Here is a 22500-nt window from a genome sequence, read left to right as displayed (position 1 = left end):
TGGAATGCTAATATTTTTTCCTCACCGTTAAGGGTTACAGCTGCAAAATTAGCCAAACAAAAATAGCTTGAAAGTTTAGCATGCTGGAATGCTAATATTTTTTCCTCACCGTTAAGGGGTTACAGCTGCAAAATTAGCGAAACAAAAATAGCTTGAAAGGTTAGCATTCTGGAATGCTAATATTTTTTTCCTCACCGTTAAGGGTTACAGCTGCCAAATTAGCAAAACCAAAATAGCTTGAAAGGTTAGCATGCTGGAATGCTACTATTTTTTTCCTCACCGTTAAGGGTTACAGCTGCAAAATTAGCGAAACAAAAATAGCTTGAAAGGTTAGCATGCCGAAATGCTAATATTTTTTTCCTCACCGTTAAGGGTTACAGCTGCAAAATTAGCGAAACAAAAATAGCTTGAAAGGTTAGCATGCTGAAATGCTAATATTTTTTCCTCACCGTTATTTTTCACCTATGACAATCAGCCAATTATAATGCTTTTAAAACGGGCAGCTGTGTGGGCTGCTTAAGGTTCTTCCACCGTCATTGGGGTCCTTCAAGTAGTTTCTTCCGGGGGGAAAGTTTTTGTAGGGGGGAAGAAATTTGGCGTGACAGGTCCATGATTGGGTATAAAAGCAGTTTCCGTGAAATGCTCAGTCATTCACAAACAAGGACGGGGCGAAGATCACAAATTTGTGAACAAATGCGTGAGCAAATAGTCAAACAGTTTAAGAACAACATTTCTCAACGGTCTATTGCAAGGAATTTAGGAATTTTACCATCTACGGTCCGTAATACCATCAAAAGGTTCAGAGAATCTGGAGAAATCACTGAACATAAGCGATGATATCACAGACTTTCGTTCCCTCAGGCGGTACTGCATCAAAAAGTGACATCAGTGTGTAAAGGATATCACCACATGGGCTCAGGAACACTTCAGAAAACCACTGTCAGCAACTACAGTTTGTCGCTACATCTGTAAGTGCAAGTTAAAGCTCTACTGTGCAAAGCGAAAGCCATTTATCAACAACACCCAGAAACGCCACCGGCTTCTCTGGCACCGAGATCATCTAAAATGGACTGATGCATTATATATATTATATAATATCCATCCATCCAACGTCTACTGCTTATTCCTCTTTGGGTTTGCGGGGGGCGCTGGTGCCTATCTCAGCTACAATCAGGCGGAAGGCGGAGTACACCCTGGACAAGTCGCCACCATAATAATAAATATAATATGATCCAAAAAAGATAAATATTGATTTTGTTTTCCCTAATGGGCTGAAGTTACAATACGGACGATATATTTGTGCATACTTCTAACTGAACTTAAATTCCTCCAACCAGCATGGTTTAAAGTCCATCCAAGCAGATTCGACCAATCTGTGCGAGTTTTGGCCAATCAAAATTGTCTCTGAGTGGCGCTCAAACACGCACGTCGACTGTCTAATCCAGGGGTGGGCGACCCAAAATGTTTAGAAAGCCATTTCGGACAAAAATTACAAAAAATAAAATAAAATAAAATAAATCTGTCTGCAGCCGCAAACAATTTAAAGCATGGGTGTCAAACTCTGGCCCGCCGTGTAATTTAATTTGGCCCTTGAGGCAATATCAATTTAGCATAGGATCTGGCCCGCAGCTGTATCGCCGCATTCACCGCTAATACTTATACTTGCCAACGATAAACTCCCGAAGTTCAGTGCCCCTCCCGAAAATCTCCCGGGGCAACCAGTCTCCCTAATTTCTACCGATTTCCACCTATATTGGGGGGGCGTGCATTTAAGGCACTGCCTTGAGCGTTCTCTACAACCTGTCGTCACGTCCGCTTTTCCTCCATACTAACAGCGTGTCACATAATATTTGTGGCTTTTACACACACGGACAAGTGAATGCAAAACATACTTGGTCAACAGCCATACAGGTCACACTGAGGGTGGCCGTATAAACAACTTTAGCGCTGTTACAAATATGCGCCACACGGTGAACCCACGCCAAACATGACAAACAAATTTCGGGTGAACATCCGCACTGTTACAAAACAGAACTAATACCCAGAAACCCCTTGCAGCACTAACTCTTCCGGGAAAATTCCAGCAAACTGACCAATAATTAACGTTTTGTTCATGCATTTTCTCTTGCTACTTCAAAGCTTGAATGTTTGGTTCATTCATTGTTGTTATTTTATTTTCTAATTTATTATTAGCCTTTGAAAAAAATGTGATATTTACCTCGGGTGATTGCAAATGGAAAAACAGACATAAAATGTTTATTTACATTTTATTTGACATGCCATTGATATTCTTTTAATTATTATTATTTGAAACTGGATTTTGCATGTCACTTAAGTTATATATAAGCCTTGCTTGTTCAATATTTAATGCAAAACTTGTTTGGGTCCCTATTAAAAGGTTAATTTGTTCAACCTTGGCTTTGTTCTGTTTAAAATTTTGGCCCACTCTGTATTTGGGTTTGACACCCCTGATTTAAAGCCTTATATAAGTGTTATAATGAAGACAACATATGATGTAAGTGTCTATATGAGCTATATTAGCCTACTATCAAAGGCTGTGCAGGTGTAAAAATCTCAGCAACGAGCTGTAATATCTTACTGAGATCATTTAGGAACAAAACCCTTGAAACGAGTAAAACACAATCTGCTTAGTGAGAAGAACTCTCTAATCCGACATAAAATAAGCAAATATCACCCTTATTTGAGATATTTCATCTTACTTAGATTTCAGTTTTTGTAGTGCACTTAAAAAATATTACAAAGTTCATAAAATCACAAGTTGATTGAATCTTATCGAGAAAAAATGCCTCAAAACATTGCCGGTACATTCTGAAAAAATTGGTTCTTGTCAGACGGGCGTCAAAGAACTAAAAATAACACTCAGGTTAGTCCATCCCCCAAGGAGGGACTCAGCGAGGCCTATACAGAATGTTCCAGTTCGTGCAACACTGCACTGCATTGTTCCGTCAAATCAAACTCACACCGTTTTATTTATTGGGCCTCTCCAACGCATCATGTGGTGCGTTCAAAAACGACCGTTCTCCCACCGGCAGCAAAGTTCCGCATCTGTGTGACTTCATCAAAGAGCTTTTCAAACCTGCTGATCGTCAACAGTTGGTGGTGTGGGGGGGAGGGGAATAACGTGGTGGTTGTGTGGATGCTGGCTGCCCCCAGTTTGACATGTGATTCACACAGTCTGCTGCTCGGCCGCCAGTTAATGCACCCTGAGGCGCTGAGGGGAGGTATGCGGGCAACCGGAGTTCGCAAACATGTTTAAAATTCCGTTTAGACTGTTTCATCTTCATGTCAAAACACACAAATCACGGAATCACCAACGACCGATCTACTTTGTCAATATCAATATCTACAAACCCCGTTTCCATGAGTTGGGAAATTGTGTTAGATGTAAATATAAACGGAATACAAAGATTTGCAAATCCCTTTCAACCCATATTCAATTGAATGCACTACAAAGACAAGATATTTGATGTTTACACTCATAAATTATTGTTTTAGCATATAATAATTGACTTAGAATTTCATGTCTACAACACGTGCCAAAGTAGTTGGGAAAGGGCATGTTCACCACTGTGTTACATCACCTTTTCTTTTAACAACACTCAATAAATGTTTGGGAAGCTTTGAAAGTGGAATTCTTTCCCGTTTTTGTTTCATGTAGAGCTTCAGTCGTTCAACAGTCCGACTATTGAGTATTTTATTGATTATGGGATAAGCAGCAGAAAATGGATGGATGATACTTTTTTGTCACTTATTGTTTGTCTTTGGTACGCTAATGTGCATATTTTAGGCCATTGGTTCTTTGTTTTATTTTTGCAAAAATGTATACAGGATATATACATTTTTATATTGCTATTTTTATCTTTGGTATGAAAATTATCATGCAACAAAATGTATTAGTATTTTTGGGTTCTTTGTTGTTGCTATTTTTGTATTATGACAATTTATTATTGGATCATGTTGTACTGCATTTTAATCTTTTGTTCTGTGGTTGTGTGATGTTTTTTGCCTGGAAACCCAGGAATAATAGTCTCCACTGCGGTTTAGACTAATGGGGATCCTTAATAAACTAAACTAAACTAAACTAAACTAAACAGTCCGGGTTCACCGCTGTCGTATTTTTACGCTTCATAATGCGCCGCGGATTTTCGATGGGAGACAGGTCTGGACTGCAGGCGGGCCAGGAAAGTACCCGGACTCTTTTTTTTACAAAGCCACGCTGTTGTAACACGAGCTGAATTGTCTTGCTGAAATAAGCAGGGGCGTCCTTAGATGGCAGCATATGTTGTTCCAAAATCTGTATGTACCTTTCAGCATTAATGGTGCCTTCACAGATGTGTAAGTTAGCCATGCCTTGGGCACTAATGCACCCCCATACCATCACAGATGCTGGCTTTTGAACTTTGCGTCGATAACAGTCCGGATGGTTCGCTTCCCCTTTGGTCTGGATGACACGATGTCGAATATTTTCAAAAACTATTTGAAATGTGGACTCGTCAGACCACAGAACACTTTTTCCACTTTGCATCAGTCCATCTTAGATGATCTCAGCCCAGAGAAGCCGGCGGCGTTTCCGGATGTTGTTGATAAATGGCTTTCGCTTTGCATAGTAGAGATTTAACTTGCACTTGCAGATGTGGCGACGAACTGTATTTAGTAACAGTGGTTTTCTGAAGTGTTGCTGAGCCCATGTGGTGATATCCTTTAGAGATTGATGTCGGTTTTGATACAGTGCCGTCTGAGGGATCGAAGATCACGGTCATTCAATGTTGGTTTCCGGCCATGCCGCTTACGTGGAGTGATTTCTCCAGATTCACTGAACCTTTTGATGATATTATGGACCGTAGATGTGGAAATCCCTAAATTTCTTGCAATTGCACTTTGAGAAATGTTGTTCTTAAACTGTTTGACTATTTGCTCACACAGTTGTGGACAACGGGGTGTACCTCGACCCATACTTTCTTGTGAAAGACTGAGCATTTTTTGGGAAGCTGTTTTTATACCCAATCATGGCACCCACCTGTTCCCAATTAGCCTGCACACCTGTGGGATGTTCCAAATAAGTATTTGATGAGCATTTTTCAACTTTATCAGTATTTATGGCCACCTTCCCCAACTTCTTTGTCACGTGTTGCTGGCATAAAATTCTAAAGTTAATGATTATTTGCAAAAAAAATAAATGTTTATCAGTTTGAACATCAAATATGTTGTCTTAGTAGCATATTCAACTGAATATTGGTTGAAAATGATTTGCAAATCATCGTATTCCGTTTATATTTACATCTAACACATCTTCACAACTCATATGGAAATGGGGTTTGTACTTTGTCATCATTTATTAGCCGCATCCGACTAAAGCAGCGGATATAAATATGTGAAAACGAGTTATTTAAACAGAAATATTTTGTAGTCTCAATTGTTTACAGACCGTGTCTGTGTCACGGCAGTAAAATGGCTGATCAAACAAAACAGAAGTCATAGTCACGGACCCACTAGCTGAGGAAGTTAGCTCTCCAATCAGCGAAGCAGACTCAATAACTCTACGGTCAAGTTGTGTTGAATTCACTGAGGAATTTGTAAAACTGAAACAATACCAAAATAATGCCGCTGTAAGTTAATAATACTTAGTTTAGTTTTCTATTCCTTCGGTCAACGGTCAACATAATAAACAGTATTACATAAATAACCAGATGTACTTTCATAAACAAAGTTCTTCATTTATAAAAAAAAAAGTTGCAGACTGAAAGGTTACAGACACTCATGTAATTGTGTTAGCATATTAGCTAATGCTAACAACACTAGCCTCATTGCATTACGATAGCACGTGCAAATATGTACGTAAGCACTCCTACAGACATCACACATGGGACAACTAAATAAGGAAGATTTGTTTTAGTTATATTGTAAAACTTACCAACATTATTTTGAGTGATAAAGAAAAAAAAACCGCTGCCGACACTTACTTCCTGTTTATGGCCTCGCAACAGGAAGTACATTATCAACCCGCAATACCTGGAGTGACCAAACTTGTCCAAAAGTTGGCGCAATAGCACAAATAATAACACTAAATTTCAGTCCTTTGCTCGGGTTTAATGTAAACTATTGAACACAAAACAATTCGGGCATTAGCGGGGGAAAAAAATGCATAAATTAGCTGCAGGGTTCAAAATCGAGTAAAAAAGTAGCGGCTTCTAGTCCAGAATTTACGGCAATCAATTTATGTTGTCTTTTTTACGGCCGTTTTGCGTGTAACTGTGCCAGTTTGCACGAGCGTTCCGAAATACAGCGGCCGCAGAACAGTTTCAGTCTTGATCAATCACATTGTGCGTGCTAAATAAGTACATTTTGGATATAAGCGGCACCCACAACATTTTAGAAGAAAAAAAATGTTTCCATATGTTAGTCGAACTGGACCAAAAGCCGCAGATATATACGTTATGAAATGAGTTATTTACATGAAAATATTTTGTGCTTTTAATTGTTTCCAAACCGTGTCTGTGCTACGGCAGTAAAATAGCTGATCAGACAAAACAGAAGTCATTGTAATGGACCCAGAAGTTACGGAGGTCAGCTCTCCATTCAGCTAAAAAGACTCAACAACTCCACGGTGACGTTTTGGCGAATTTACTGAGGAATTTGTGAAACTGATACAATACAAAAATACCGCCGTTGTAAGTTAATAATACTAACACAGACAGTCGTGTAATTGTGTTAGCATATTAGCTAATGCTAACGATGCTAGCTGCATTGCATTACAGTAGCACGTGCAAATATGCATGAAAACACCCCCACTGAAATCACACATGGGATGGTTTAATAAGAAAGAGTTGTTTTAGTTATATTGTAAAACTTACAAACGACCACTTTGGTCACGGGATTCTCACTTGGAAGGCTTCACAGTTCTGAGCATTTCCCGCATACTACTTCTTGCCAGCAACAGTCGGAGGTTGCAACATTTCATTCATAATTTAATCAAACATAATGAACATCTGTTTTGTATATACATATATAAATATATATATATATATATATATATATATATATATAAATATATATGGTGTAGAAAACAGATGTTCATTATGCTTGATTAAATTATAAATTAAATGTTGCAACACCGCTTGTTGCTGGCAAGAAGTAGTATGCGGGAAGTGCTCAGGACCTATATATATATATATATATATATATATATATATATATATATATATATATATACATATATATATATATCCATTCCTTTTTGGCGACTTGTCCAGGGTGGACAAGTCGCCACCTCATTGCAGGGCCAACACAGATAGACAGACAACATTCACACACTAGGGCCAATTTATATTTATATATATATATATATATATATATATATATATATATATATATATATATATATATATATATATATATATATATATATATATATATACATACATAAAAGAAACGTAAATCTTACTGGTTGACTGTGCGATGCGCACCCTGAACTCCATTGTAAAAAAATACAAAATACATTTCTACTTTTGTTGTTTATTCTGTTGTATTTTATCCTTGAATCTAGCATGTTCACATTGATTGGGCTTGTAGTTATATTACCTTGATCTTGGCTATGGTGTCATTTTGATAATAGTTTTGTTTATATTGCAATCGTGATATTTCAATGATGATACATTAATGTGTGGTGGCATTTGCGGATGCCACCAATGTGGCGGTACAAGGAAACACTCGAATTTCAGTGTTCATTCATTTACACATATACACACACATATGTATTTGAAAGTGCAATACTTTGCAGCCGGTAGCACAGCCTTTGAAGGAGCATAGGTATGGGCAGCATCCGTCAAATTTAATTTGCAGGAAAGGAGTGAGTTTAGGGTTGAACGTTGCATTATTTTAAAACAAACCTTTCGTAGATCAGGCCCTTACTCTCCGTTTCACATACGTGGAAATCCACAAATATGCCTTTCATACAAATGATCGGTTCGTGATGTATTGAATCATCTTGTAAACCAGGGGTGGGGAACCTTTTTGGCTGAGAGAGCCATGAAAGCCAAATATTTTACTATGTATTTCTGTGAGAGCCATATAATATCTTTTAACACTGAATACAACTAAATGCGTGCTTTTTTAAGTAAGACCAAACATTTTCAAAGTATTATAAGTCTCTTCTTCTTTTTAATAACGTTGTTTTTCTGAAATTAACCAATAATGAATAACATTGTTTTTTTACCATTAATGCAACTTCTTGAACAAGTGGGGTAGAAAACAGATGGATGGATTAAAACGTATGAGAATGTTTTTTATTTTGAACGTTATTTTTCACACTGATTACCAGCGGAATTAGTCATAACTTATCGCTGTGTTTTTCAACCGCTGTGCCGTGGCACACCAGTGTGCCATGAGATGCATTCAGGTGTGCCGTGGAAGATTATGTAATTTCACCTAATTGGGTTAAAAATATGTTTTTCAAACCAGTTATTATAATCTGCAAATGTGTCTTTGTTGAGTGTCTGTGCTGTCTAGAGCTCGGCTGAGTAACCGTGTAATACTCTTCCATATCAGTAGTTGGCAGCAGGTAGCCAATTGCTTTGTAGATGTCGAGAACATGGTGTGTCATGATCACAATATGCAGCAGGCAGCGTGTGCGTAAAAAGGTATCCAACACTTAAACCAAAAATAAACAAAAGGCGAGTGCCGCTAAGAAAAGGCATTGAAGCAAAACGAAACTAAAACTGAACTGGCAGCAAAGTAAACAAAAACACATTGCTGGACGACAGCAAAGACTTACGGCGTGCGGAGCAGACGGCGTCTACAAAGTACATCCGTACACGACATGACAATCAACAATGTCCCCACAAAGAGGGAGTGCGTGCGCACAACTTAGTCTTGATTGCGAAAACAAGGCAGGTGAGGGGAATAGCATTCAAGGAATACATGAAACTCTGCGATGAGGTGGCGACTTGTCCAGGGTGTACCCCGCCTTCCGCCCGATTGTAGCTGAGATAGGCGCCAGCGACCCCCGCGACCCCGAAAGGGAATAAGCGGTAGAAATGGATGGATGGATGGAATACATGAAACTGCTATAGAAAAATACCAACAAAAGAGGAAAAGCCACCAAAATAGGAGCGCAAGACACAGGAAAACAGCAAAAAACTCTAAATAAGTTACGGCATGATCTGATAGGTTGTGACAGTACACCGACATTGAGACAAGAGCTATATTGATGGTTTGAATTCATATCAAACAATTGCGAGAACGACTTTTTATTGTCAGTATTGGCTACTGAGTTTCATTTTTTTATGTTTTCTGCCTCAGAATTTTTTCAATGCAAAAAATGTGCCTGGGCTCCAAATAGCTTGAAAAACACTGACTTATCCGTGTTAAGCAATGTCAGCTAAGATGTATCTGAGAGCCAGATGCAGTCATCAAAAGAGCCACATCTGGCCTTAGAGCCATAGGTTCCCTACCCCTGGTCTAAACAGTAGTTCTAATGATGAGGGCTCCCTGGAAGACAAGGGAGAAAGAGAAAGAAAAAGAAAAAGTGTGCATGGAAAGCCGCTCATTACTGGCGTTGGAGAGTACTGTATCATTACGGCTGCATTTTGAAGATCACGGCCTTGTGCTACTACGTGGCTGTCATGGTGCATTCCAGTAATGGCCTTCACTGTCTCTCCGTGTCCTCAAGACGGACACAGAAAGTTGCAGACCACTTTTTTTTTTTTTTTTCCTACCCCCGGACCGACCCGGGAGGACCCGGGAACCGGTGGCGCTCGTCCCGACACCTCGTCACGGCGTGTGCACCCCGCCCCTCCGACCGGGGCTGTAATGGCGTGACATATTAACGTGACGTATACGGGCGGGTGGCTGGCTAACGGGGGGGTCACGGTGCACACGGGACGCCTTTCTTATCGGGACGCCGCAAATTGGGTGACTTTCGGGAGGCTGCGGCTTGACACGGTTACGTCACCGCCTCTGTGAGTTCTATTTCCTACTCCACTGATAAAAGGGAGGGGGCGAGGGGGGGGTGGTTGTTGTCGTTTTTACTCCAAGAGGAGGCTTTGAAAAACAGAAAGACTTATAAAACTGTCATAACGTGGACTATAATGTGGTTTGTTTTCCCACTAACTTGGCTAACAAAACAAATAAAAATTAAAGCTGCAAGCAGCGATGGACGGGACCGACTATTTCTGGTGTTTCCAGCCTTTACCCATCCAACATATCTTTACCTGCACGTTACCTACCTTCCCTGCATCCTGGGGTCACACTGGTGCTTCTTTCTGTCACTCATACACGCTGGTGCTTCCTGGCATCGCCCAGACAACATATCTTTACCTGCACGTTACCTACCTTCTCTGTATCCTGGAGTCAAACTGGTGCCTCCTTCTTACACCCAGTCTACATCTCTTTACCCGCACAGTATCTACCTTCTCTGCATTGTGTGGTCACGCTGGAAATGCGATATTATTAAGTTCACATATTTTGCGAAATGGAGTACGAACCCCGTTTCCATATGTGTTGGCAAATTGTGTTGGATGTAAATATAAACGGAATACAATGACTTGCAAATCCTTTTCAACCCATATTCAGTTGAATGCACTAAAAAGACAACATATTTGATGTTCAAACTCATAAACTTTATTTTTTTTTGCAAATAATAATTAACTTAGAATTTCATGGCTGCAACAGGTGCCAAAGTAGTTGGGAAAGGGCATGTTCACCACTGTGTTACATCACCTTTTCTTTTAACAACACTCAATAAACTTTTGGGAACTGAGGAAACTAATTGTTTAAGCTTTGAAAGTGGAATTCTTTCCCATTCTTGTTTTATGTAGAGCTTCAGTCGTTCAACAGTCCGGGGTCTCCGCTGTCGTATTTTACGCTTCATAATGCGCCACACATTTTCCATGGGAGACAGGTCTGGACTGCAGGCGGGCCAGGAAAGTACCCGCACTCTTTTTTTTTTTACAAAGCCACACTGTTGTAACCCATGCTGAATGTGGCTTGGCATTGTCTTGCTGAAATAAGCAGGGGCGTCCATGAAAAAGACGGCGCTTAGATGGCAGCATGTGCTGTTCCAAAACCTGTATGTACCTTTCAGCATTGATGGTGCCTTCACAGATGCGTAAGTTACCCATGCCTTGGGCACTAATGCACCCCCATACCATCACAGATGCTGGCTTTTGAACTTTGCGTCGATAACAGTCTGGATGGTTCGCTTCCCCTTTGGTCCGGATGACACGATGTCGAATATTTCCAAAAACAATTTGAAATGTGGACTCGTCAGACCACAGAACACTTTTCCACTTTACATCAGTCCATCTTAGATGATCTCGGGCCCAGAGAAGCGGGCGACGTTTCTGGATGTTGTTGATTAATGGCTTTCACTTTGCATAGTAGAGCTTTAACTTGCACTTACAGATGTAGCGACTAACTGTATTTAGTGACCGTGGTTTTCTGAAGTGTTCCTGAGCCCATGTGGTGATATCCTTTAGAGATTGATGTTGGTTTTTGATACAGTGCTGTCAGAGGGATTGAAGGTCACGGTCATTCAATGTTGGTTTCCGATCATGCCGCTTACGTGGAGTGATTTCTCCAGATTCTCTGAACCTTTTGATGATATTATGGACCGAAGATGTTGAAATCCCTAAATTTCTTGCAATTGCACTTTGAGAAACGTTGTTCTTAAACTGTTTGACTATTTGCTCACGCAGTTGTGGACAAAGGGGTGTACCTCGCCCAATCTTTTTTTATGAAAGACTGAGCATTTTTTGGGAAGCTGTTTTTATACCCAATCATGGCACCCACCTGTTCCCAATTAGCCTGCACACCTGTCGGATGTTCCAAATAAGCGTTTGACGAGCATTCCTCAAATTTATCTGTATCTATTGCCAGATTTCCCAACTTATTTGTCACGTGTTGCTGGCATCAAATTCTAAAGTTAATGATTTTGTGCAAAAAAAAAAAAAAATGTTTATCAATTTGAACATAAAAATATGTTGTCTTCGTAGCATATTCAACTGAATATGGGTTGAAAAGGATTTGCAAATCATTTTATATTTATATCTAACATAACGTCCCAACTCATATGGAAACGGGGTTTGTACATTTTTTTGTTTTCTCCCAAAATAGAAGGAAAAAATACATCCATCCCTCCATCCATTTTCTACCGCTTATTCCCTTTGGGGTCGCGGGGGGCGCTGGTGAATATCTCAGCTAATACATTTAGTAAGAAAAGTTACAGGACTTTATTGATACATATTATACCCAGGCTTTTGAGGGCCAAATAAAATGATGTGGCCTTGAGTTTGACACCTGTGCACTAAATGAATTAATTTAAATTGGTCAAACTCACCCATCAAGGTCAGTAGGCGGGGCTAACACACATATCCTCCATTAATTGCGTTGGTTTTGTCAGGAAGTGGACTATGGGGTGGTTGTTTTCCCGAGATGCAAGTGAACTTGGACCGGACATGGTGTGAAGGTAATGACATCTTTATTTTAACACTAATAAAAGGAATAAACAAAAAGGCGCGCACAAGGGCGGAAGTACAAAACTTGGCTCTAAAAACAAAAACTAGCACGAAGGCAGAACAATGGACAAAAACACAAAAGATTCTTAACTGTGGCATTAATAAACAAAACTTACTTGCGATGGCGTGAACGGGGCAGCATGGACTATGAACAAGTAGCGTGAATCAAGCATGAAACCGTAAACATGACATGAAGCAGAGTGATGTCGCCAGAAAGACAACTGGAAGCTTAAATAATAGTGACATGATTAGTGACAGGTGCGTGAGTGCAAAACGTGAGACAGGTGCGTGACATGAGGACGGGTGAAAACTAGTGGGTAGTCATGGAAACAAAACAAACAAGGAAGTGCGAAACAATGGAGTCTTAAGCAAAACAAAACTAAACAAAACATGATCACAAGACAAGACAGGTTTAGCCTTGAACTTTAATTCAATTATTAATTAAATATTTAAAAAAAAAACCTAAATGATTAAATAATGTACTTTTATGTTAAATATATTCCTGACATATGTAAATAAATATTTAAAGATCCATCCATCCATCCATCATCTTCCGCTTATCCGAGGTCGGGTCACGGGGGCAACAGCCTAAGCAGGGAAACCCAGACTTCCCTCTCCCCAGCCACTTCGTCTAGCTCTTCCCGGGGGATCCCGAGGTGTTCCCAGGCCAGCCGGGAGACATAGTCTTCCCAACGTGTCCTGGGTCTTCCCCGTGGCCTCCTACCGGTTGGACGTGCCCTAAACACCTCCCTAGGGAGGCGTTCGGGTGGCATCCTGACCAGATGCCCGAACCACTTCATCTGGCTCCTCTCGATGTGAAGGAGCAGCGGCTTTACTTTGAGTTCCTCGCGGATGGCAGAGCTTCTCACCCTATCTCTAAGGGAGAGACCCGCCACACGGCGGAGGAAACTCATTTCGGCCGCTTGTACCCGTGATCATAGGTGAGAGGGTTCTTCAGATCATGAGAGCCTGTTTTAGGGTTACAATATTGTTTTATTTTTCCGTTAGTCTCTCGGTTGCTTTCCAGCAATTGTCTTTTTCTCTTTCGTTCCCGCTCGCACTCTGGCTCCAGCTCCAACCCTGTCTCTCCTCCTGGCTGCTGCTTATAACAGAGCGACAGGTGATTAGATAACAAGGCCCAGGTGGGCCTTCTACGCACCTGTCGCTGATTTCGAGGCCGGTCCTGGCAACATCCCGCTCTGCTGCAGGCCCGCAGGCCACGCCCCCTCCACAGTTAGCTTCAGAATAGGTGAGGACGGGAAATTGAGAGTTTTGCCTTCCGGCTCAGCTCCTTCTTCACCACAACGGATCGGTACAACGTCCGCATTACTGAAGACGCCGCACCGATCCGCCTGTCGATCTCACGATCCACTCTTCCCTCACTCGTGAACAAGACTCTGAGGTACTTGAACTCCTCCACTTGGAGGCAGGGTCTCCTCCCCAACCCGGAGATGGCATTCCACCCTTTTCCGGGCGAGAACCATGGACTCGGACTTGGAGGTGCTGATTCTCATTCCGGTCGCTTCACACTCGGCTGCGAACCGATCCAGCGAGAGCTGAAGATCCCGGTCAGATGAAGCCATCAGGACCACATCATCTGCAAAAACCAGAGACCTAATCCTGCGGTCAAAAAAAACGGAACCCCTCGACTGCGCCTAGAAATTCTGTCCATAAAAGTTACGAACAGAATCGGTGACAAAGGACAGCCTATATTTAAAGATATATATTGTGGGCAACCTCGCAAAATGGAGATCCGATGGTGTAACTTATGCTGAGACAAAGATTGCTATGCTGATAGCTGGAAGAAACATCCCGTTCTCATTTGCGGATGTCTACAACAAATCCGTGATATATGTTCCCGGATTCGGAGATCGCTCGCCAATACGCAAATGGCAGGACAAAGGTTACTCATATAGTGAAAGGTAAGTGTTGTTGTTTTTTTTCTAGTAACCAGCAAGCACAGTACAGTTAGTAGAACAACTATGTTTTTATTACTGTGTATTTGATAGGTGCCGTCGGAAATTCAACTATTTATTTTATTTATATATATAATAAAATAAATATATATAGCTAGAATTCACTGAAAGTCAACGATTTCATACATACATACATATATATATATATATATTCCAGGGACATGCACCTGGGGATAGGTTGATTAACTGAGTTGGCCCTGGTGTGTGAATGTGAGTGTGAATGTTGTCTGTCTATCTGTGTTGGCCCTGCGATGAGGTGGCGACTTGTCCAGGGTGTACCCCGCCTTCCGCCCGATTGTAGCTGAGATAGGCGCCAGCGCCCCCCGCGACCCCGAAAGGGAATAAGCGGTAGAAAATGGATGGATGGATGGATGGATGGATATATTTTTATTGATTTTGTCCTATTTAAACCTCCATACATTTCTATGTTGCCTGTTAAAACTACTTGCACATAAAAAAAACATAATTTTGTTTGCCGACCTGAACTCGTCGTGTAGAATCCATTCTGGGACGGATTTACACCGTGTACCTTTGGGCTGAACAGGGGTGCAGACTTAGGTAACACCAGGGAGCGTTCGTCCTCCCCCGCCTCCGTGGGAAGTCACGACTCCGCAGGAAGTCGAACTCAAGCTCCCTGTCCTGTCCTATAACTCAAGACGCAGAGAACAAAACTGGAAAGAATATTTTCAATATTTCAGGATGAGGGGGAACTTCCTGCAGTAGTTCTCGCTGGAGGTGGAGGTGGTGCATTAATGAGTGATGTTGGCTCCAGGTGCGTGCATTATTAATGTCAGGTGCTACGTAAACACAAAAAAAAACGCTTGTTGAGGAATTTGTTTTGTTCCCACTCGGTTGCCTCATCAGGAAAAATGGTGTCTCGTTTCAAACAAAACATGAAATGAGAACCAATGCAAAAGTTGATGAATATTTCCATCCATCCATCCATCTTCTTCCACTTAGCCGAGGTATGGTCGCGGGGGCAGCAGCCTAAGCAGGGAAGCCCAGATCTTCCTCTACGCCAGGGGTCGGGAACATGTTTGGCTGAGAGAGCCAAGAAGCCAAATATTTTAAAATGTATTTCCCTAAGAGCCATATAATATTTTTTTAACACTGAACACAACTAAACACGTGCATTTTTAAGTAAGACCAACATTTCCAGAGTCTCTCATTCTTTGTATTAACATTGTTATTCTGAAGTTAACTGTGGAGGGGGCGTGGCCTGCGGGCCTGCAGCAGAGCGGGATGTTGCCAGGACCGGCTTCGAAATCAGCGACAAGTGCGTAGAAGGCCCACCTGGGCCTTGTTATCTAATCACCTGTCGCTCTGTTATAAGTAGCATCCAGGAGGAGAGACAGGGTTGGAGCTGGAGCCAGAGTGCGAGCGAGAACGAAAGAGACTAACTGAAAAATAAAACAATATTGTAACCCTAAAACAGGCTCTCATGTCGGTGCTTGGTGGTCTGAAGAACCCCCGGGAGGGCAAGCCCCACACTAACCAATAATAAATAACTTCTTACCATTAACGCAACTTTTTGAACATAAAAAAGCATGAGAATGTTTTATATTTTGAACGTTGTTTTCAACACCGTGATTACCGGTGGAATTATTCATTACTTATCGTGTTAAGCAATGTCAGCTGAGATTTATCCGAGAGCCAGATGCAGTCATCAAAAGAGCCACATCTGGCTCTAGAGCCATAGGTTCCCTACCCCTGCTCTACGCCATACTTGCCAACCCTCCCGGATTCTCCGGGAGACTCCCGAAATTCAGCGCCTCCCCCGAAAACCTCCCAGAAGACATCTTCTCCCGAAAATCTCCCGAAATTCAGCGGAGCTAGAGGACACGCCCCCTCCAGCTCCATGCGGACCTGAGTGGGGACAGTCTGTTTTCACGGCCGCTTTCCCACTATATAAACAGCTTGCCTGCCCAATCACGTTACAACATCTACGGATTTTAATAAAAAAACTGCACACACAAGGAGACGAAGCAACCATGGCGACGCCGTCTGTAATAGAGTGATTCTGTGTTATCTGTCGCCATCTCCTGGTGAATGTAGGCTATAGCGTTATGGGGTTGCTTTTTGATTGGCCAACGATTTATGTGGTGTTGCGCACCTGACGGCAAGTGACTCTCGCCAGTACGCAAACGGCAGAACAAAGGTTACTCAAATAGTGAAAGGTAAGTGTTGTTGTTGTTGTTTTTTTATAGTAACCAGCAAGCACAGTATAGTTAGTAGAACAACTATGTTTTTATTACTGTATATTTGATAGGTGCCGTCTGAAATGTAACTATTTATTTTATTTATATATATGTGATCAAATAAATATAAATAGCTAGAATTCACTGAAAGTCAAGTATTTCATACATATACATACATATATATATATATATATATATATATATATATATATATATGTAAATCCATCCATCCATCCATTTTCTACCGCTTATTCCCTTTCGGGGTCGCGGGGGAGCTGGCGCCTATCTCAGCTACAATCGGGCGGAAGGCAGGGTACACCCTGGACAAGTCGCCCCCTCATCGCAAATATGTAAATATACATGAAATACTCGAGTTGATGGATTGTAGATGTAAATATACTCTTCCCCTCTTAGCCACGCCTCTGCTTTTCTTGTTCTATTGGTAGATGATTTTGCTTATAGATGCTTATAGATAGTTCAAATAAAATACCCCTCGTTTTTGTATTTTTTTGTTCTTGTTTTAGAACACTGACTTTTTGCAGTGTGTACACCAGGGGTCACCAACGCGGTGCCCGCGGTCACCAGGTAGCCCGTAAGGACTAGATGAGTCGCCCGCTGGCCTGTTCTAAAAATAGCTCAAATAGCAGCACTTACCAGTGAGCTGCCTCTATTTTTTAAATTGTATTTATATACTTGCAAGCTGGTCTCGCTTTTCTCGATATTTTTAATCCTAAGGGAGACAAAACTCAAATAGAATTTGAAAATCCAAGAAAATATTTTAAAGACTTGGTCTTCACTTGTTTGAATAAATTAATTTATTTTTTTTAGTTTGCTTCTTATAACTTTCAGAAAGACAATTTTAGAGAAAAAAATACAACCGTAAAAATGATTTTAGGATTTTTAAACACATATACCTTTTTACCTTTTGAATTCCTTCCTCTTCTTTCCTGACAATTTAAATCAATGTTCAAGTATTTTTTTTAAATTTTAATCGAATTCTTTATTTTAGCTTCTGTTTTTTTGGACGAAGAATATTTGTGAAAAATTTATTCAAACTTTTTATGATTACGATTCAAAATAAATACTCTGGCAAATCTAGAAAATCCGTAAAATCAAATTTAAATCTTATTTCAAAGTATTTTGAATTTCTTTTAAAATGTTTGGTCTGGAAAATCTAGAAGAAATAATGATTTGTCTTTGTTAGAAAGATAGCTTGGTCCAATTTGTTATATATTCTAACAAAGTGCAGATTGGATTTTAACCTATTTAAAACATGTCATCAAAATTTTAAAATATATCTTAATCAGGAAAAATTACTAATGATGTTCCATAAATTTTTTTTTTTTTCAAAAAGATTCAAATTAGACAGTTTTTCTCTTAATTTTTTTCAGTTGAATTTTTAATTTTCAAGAGTCGAAATTGAAGATAAAATATGATTCAAAATTTAATTTTCATTTTTTTCGTGTTTTCTCCTCTTTTAAACTGTTCAATTAAATGTTTTTTTCATCATTTATTCTCTACGTAAAGGGAAAAAAAATGTACGACGGAATGACAGACAGAAATACCCATTTCTTTATATATGTATATAGATTTATTTATTAAAGGTAAATTGAGCAAATTGGCTATTTCTGGCAATTTATTTAAGTGTGTATCAAACTGGTAGCCCTTCGCATTAATCAGTACCCAAGAAGTAGCTCTTGGTTTCAAAAAGGTTGGTGACCCCTGGTATTAGTATATTACCTAGAAACTAATTAATTATATTTGGTACTCTACCACCTATGAAAAGTACCGGTCCTCCACTCATGAAATTATTCTTTGCATTTTGGATGCTGGTGTGCCTTATCTGCCTAAGATACCCAGTAACAAGCGGTAGAGAATGGATTGTAGGATGGGCGAAAAAGGACAGATTAAAAAAAATTTGAATCAAAAAATAAATAAATACCATTTTTATTTACTTTTTAGCCAGGACTGATTTTTGGGCCGGATTTTGGACGCTGGCGTGCCGTATCTGCCTAGGTGACTCAGTGACAAGTGGTAGAAAATGGATTGATGGATGTGTGAAAAAGAACAGATTAAAAAAAAAAAATAAACAATATACATATATATATATATATATATTTTTTTTTTTTTAAATTTGGTACTACCCGCGGGCCGGATTTTGGACACTGGCGTGCCGTATCTGCCTAGGTGACTCAGTGACAAGCGGTAGAAAATGGATTGATGGATGTGTGAAAAAGAACAGATTAAGAAAATAATAATAAAAAAAAAAAATATATATATATATTTTTGGTACTACCCGCGGGCCGGATTTTGGACAATGGCGTGCCGTATTTGCCTAGGTGACTCAGTGACAAGCGGTAGAAAATGGATTGATGGATGTGTGAAAAAGAACAGATTAAAAAAATAATAATAAAAAATATATAAATATATATATATATATATATATTTTTTTTTTGGTACTACCCGCGGGCCGGATTTTGGACACTGGCGTGCCGTATCTGCCTAGGTGACTCAGTGACAAGCGGTAGAAAATGGATTGATGGATGTGTGAAAAAGAACAGATTAAAAAAAAAAAAAAAAAATATATATAAATATATATTTTTTTTAATTTGGTACTACCCGCGGGCCGGATTTTGGACGCTGGCAGGCCGTATCTGGCCCGCGAGCCGTAGTTTGGGGACCGCTGCTTTTGGAACACGTTAAAGTGTAAACATGATCTTCATTGGCAACTGTTTATTAGTTATTATCCACATAATTCCATTACAATAACATAACTTCCGTAATGCATCATTAAAGAACGGTTTGGACCGACCCATTCCAGTCTAGGGCGAATCTGACACTGGCTGGAAGAGCAATACTTGCAGACTATGATTTCCTCGGAGAGACACCAGAATGAAGCAATTAACACGTTTGAGCCTGAAGGTATTAGGTTGACGTCTGCCTTAGTCAGAAGAGCTTCATAAATTGCCCTTTTTTTTGTCATTTTACCAATAGATGGTGTGGGGCAGAGTGGAGGTCTAATAAAAGGTTTGTACTGTGGTCTGGATCAAACAAGAAGAACCTGGGCGACAAGAACTACTGAGTCCTAGGGAATAAACACAAGGGAGGAATGGTGTAAAAGATTCATGCAGGAACCGGGCCGCTAACTCAATACCCCGTTTGTTGCTTCCTTTCAGGCAGATGGAATTCATAAAGCCATCTGATTGCCCTGAAGGACAAATTCATATCTAAATGCCCCTCATGGCCTCACTTCCTGCAAGGCTTTTACAATTGTTGGCTGGGTTTATTTTTTGCTTTCTGGTTTCTTGCAGACTGCAAATGTGTTGAGCACACTTCAGCTTGTGCCGTTTCTACCTGCAGTCTTTAAGGAATCTTCTTTAAAGAAAAAAAAATGTAGACTGCATGTTGCCTTTTTTGGAAAGTCGGCTGCTTTAGGACACAGGTGTCAACATACTTGCCAACCCTCCCGGATTTTCCGGGAGACTCCCGAAATTCAGGCGGAGCTGGGGGCCACGCCCCCTCCAGCTCCATGCGGACCTGAGCGAGGACAGCTTGTTTTCACGTCCACTTTCCCACAATATAAACAGCCTGCCTGCCCAACGACGTTATAACTGTAGAATGATCGAGGGCGAGTTCTTGGTTTCTTATGTGGGTTTATTGTTAGGCAGTTTCATTAACATCCTCCCAGCGTGGTAACAACACACAACAACAGCAGTCCCGTTTTTGTCTACCATAAAGCAGTTCGTCTGCCGTAAACAGCAATGTTGTGACACTCTTAAATAGGACAATACTGCCATTTACTGTACATGCATGTGGTTGGAAAAATAGTGACAGCGAATCAACAATTCAACCATTAACTTAACAGTGAGCTGATGGGTTGTTATGTGTGTGTATATGTGTAAATAAATGAACATTGAAATTCAAGTATTTATTTAATTTATATATATATATTTATTTATTTATCTATATATATATAGCTAGAATTCACTGAAAGTCAAATATTTCTTATATATATATATATATATATATATATATATATATATATATATATATATATATATATATATATATATATATATATATATATATATATAAAGGGGTGTTGGAAAACATCTATTCTAGTACAAATCGAATTGAATACGTTGTGCGATTCAGAAAAGATTCTCATTTTTAAAAAATCGATAAAAAAATATATATATATATATATATATATTTTTTTTTTTTTTTAAATCAATCCAATGAAACAATACACAGCAATACCATAAAAATGCAATCCAATTCCAAAACCAAACCTGACCCAGCAACACTCAGAACTGCAATAAAGACACAAACACGACACAGAACAAACCAAAAGTAGTGAAACAAAAATGAATATTATCAACAACAATATCAATATTAGTTATATTTTCAGCATAGCAGTGATTAAAAATCCCTCATTGACATTATCAGACATTTATAAAAATAATGAAAAAGAACAATAGTGTCACAGTGGCTTACACTTGATTCGCATCAAAGATAAAATAAGTCATATTTTTGGTTCGTTTAATAGTTAAAACAAATTTACGTTATTGCAATCAGTTGATAAAACAATGTCCTTTACAATTATAACAGTTTTTTTTTAAATCTACTACTCTGCTAGCATGTCAGCAGACTGGGGTAGATCCTGCTGAAATCCTATGTATTGAATGAATACAGAATCGTTTTGAGTGGGAAAAATATCGTTTTTGAATCGAGAATCGAATCGAAAAAAATCGATATATTATCGAATCGGGACCCCAAGAATCGATATTGAATCGAATCGTGGGACACCCAAAGATTCACAGCCCTAATATATATATATATATATATATATATATATATATATGAAATACCTGACTCTTAACCACGCCCACAACCATGCCCATCTGTAAGTGCAAGTTAAAGCTCTTCTATATAGAGCAAAAGCCGTTTATCAACAACACCCAGAAACGCCGCCATAAGATGGACTGAAAACTGTGGTTTTAGAAGGTTTATTAAAACCTTTGATGAATGTGTGGGGTGCGGATGCTACTACTAGAGAATGAATGCGGACGATGTGTGGAAATAACAATGTGGAATTTACCAGAGGGCGTAGTCTTTGCGTGTTGGATGTATTTTTCGTCAAATCCAAGGGGGAAGGTAAAGAGGCAGTCAACAGCGAGGCAAGCGGTCGGGGGCTGGAGAGAGGCAACGATGTCCGGTTCCAAGCAGTGGTCCAGGATCGGGGAGGGCAAGCAAAGATCCAGGAGGAGGTCGTGAGGCAGGACACGATCACAGAAAACACTGTGGGAAACACAAAAGACATCAAGTCGGGACAGAGGAAGAGCACAAGTAGGCGAGCTTACTCAAAGGAGATTGGCTACGTTCTGGCGAAGGACTCTTGGCTTCACTGGTCTTTTATCTCGCTCCCTCTCGTCAAATCCAGGTGTTTTGATTCCTGATTGTGTGCAGGCTCGTTTCTGCGTGGGCGTGCTGCGCTCAGCACAAGTGGGGAGGTTTCTGAGCATGCTGTCAATGGAGGAATGCTTTGGCGCGCTGTCAGAGGAGGCGGCCGCAGAGGAAACGCGGGTTCAACTCCGCGCCATGACACTGACGAGTCCGTATTTCAAATTGTTTTTGGAAATATGGATAGTTTCGAACGTAAACGTTTCATTATGAGGGAATACAACGAATCCCTTGATTAAAACCGAAAAATTAAATCATTAGTAGAAAGGTATCACACTTATCCAAACACTACTAATTATTCTGTTGAAGTGTTGGAATAACCAGGATTTA

General features: G+C 40.0%; 1 long non-coding RNA gene across 1 annotated transcript in view; it reads right to left on the bottom strand.

Moving 5' to 3' along the window:
- LOC133544309 (uncharacterized) overlaps positions 1-22500 on the bottom strand; it is a 92528-nt gene that overhangs the window by 63992 nt on the left and 6036 nt on the right. Inside the window, exons 2-3 of the long non-coding RNA XR_009804625.1 lie at positions 22071-22260; positions 21809-22008 (exon numbers count right to left, since the gene is read on the bottom strand). This is a non-coding gene — a long non-coding RNA (uncharacterized LOC133544309). The remainder of the gene's footprint in view (positions 1-21808; positions 22009-22070; positions 22261-22500) is intronic.

This window comes from Nerophis ophidion, linkage group LG27 (genome assembly GCF_033978795.1).
Source record: "Nerophis ophidion isolate RoL-2023_Sa linkage group LG27, RoL_Noph_v1.0, whole genome shotgun sequence".
NCBI lineage: Eukaryota > Metazoa > Chordata > Actinopteri > Syngnathiformes > Syngnathidae > Nerophis > Nerophis ophidion.
This window is presented reverse-complemented; position numbering and strand designations above follow the sequence as displayed.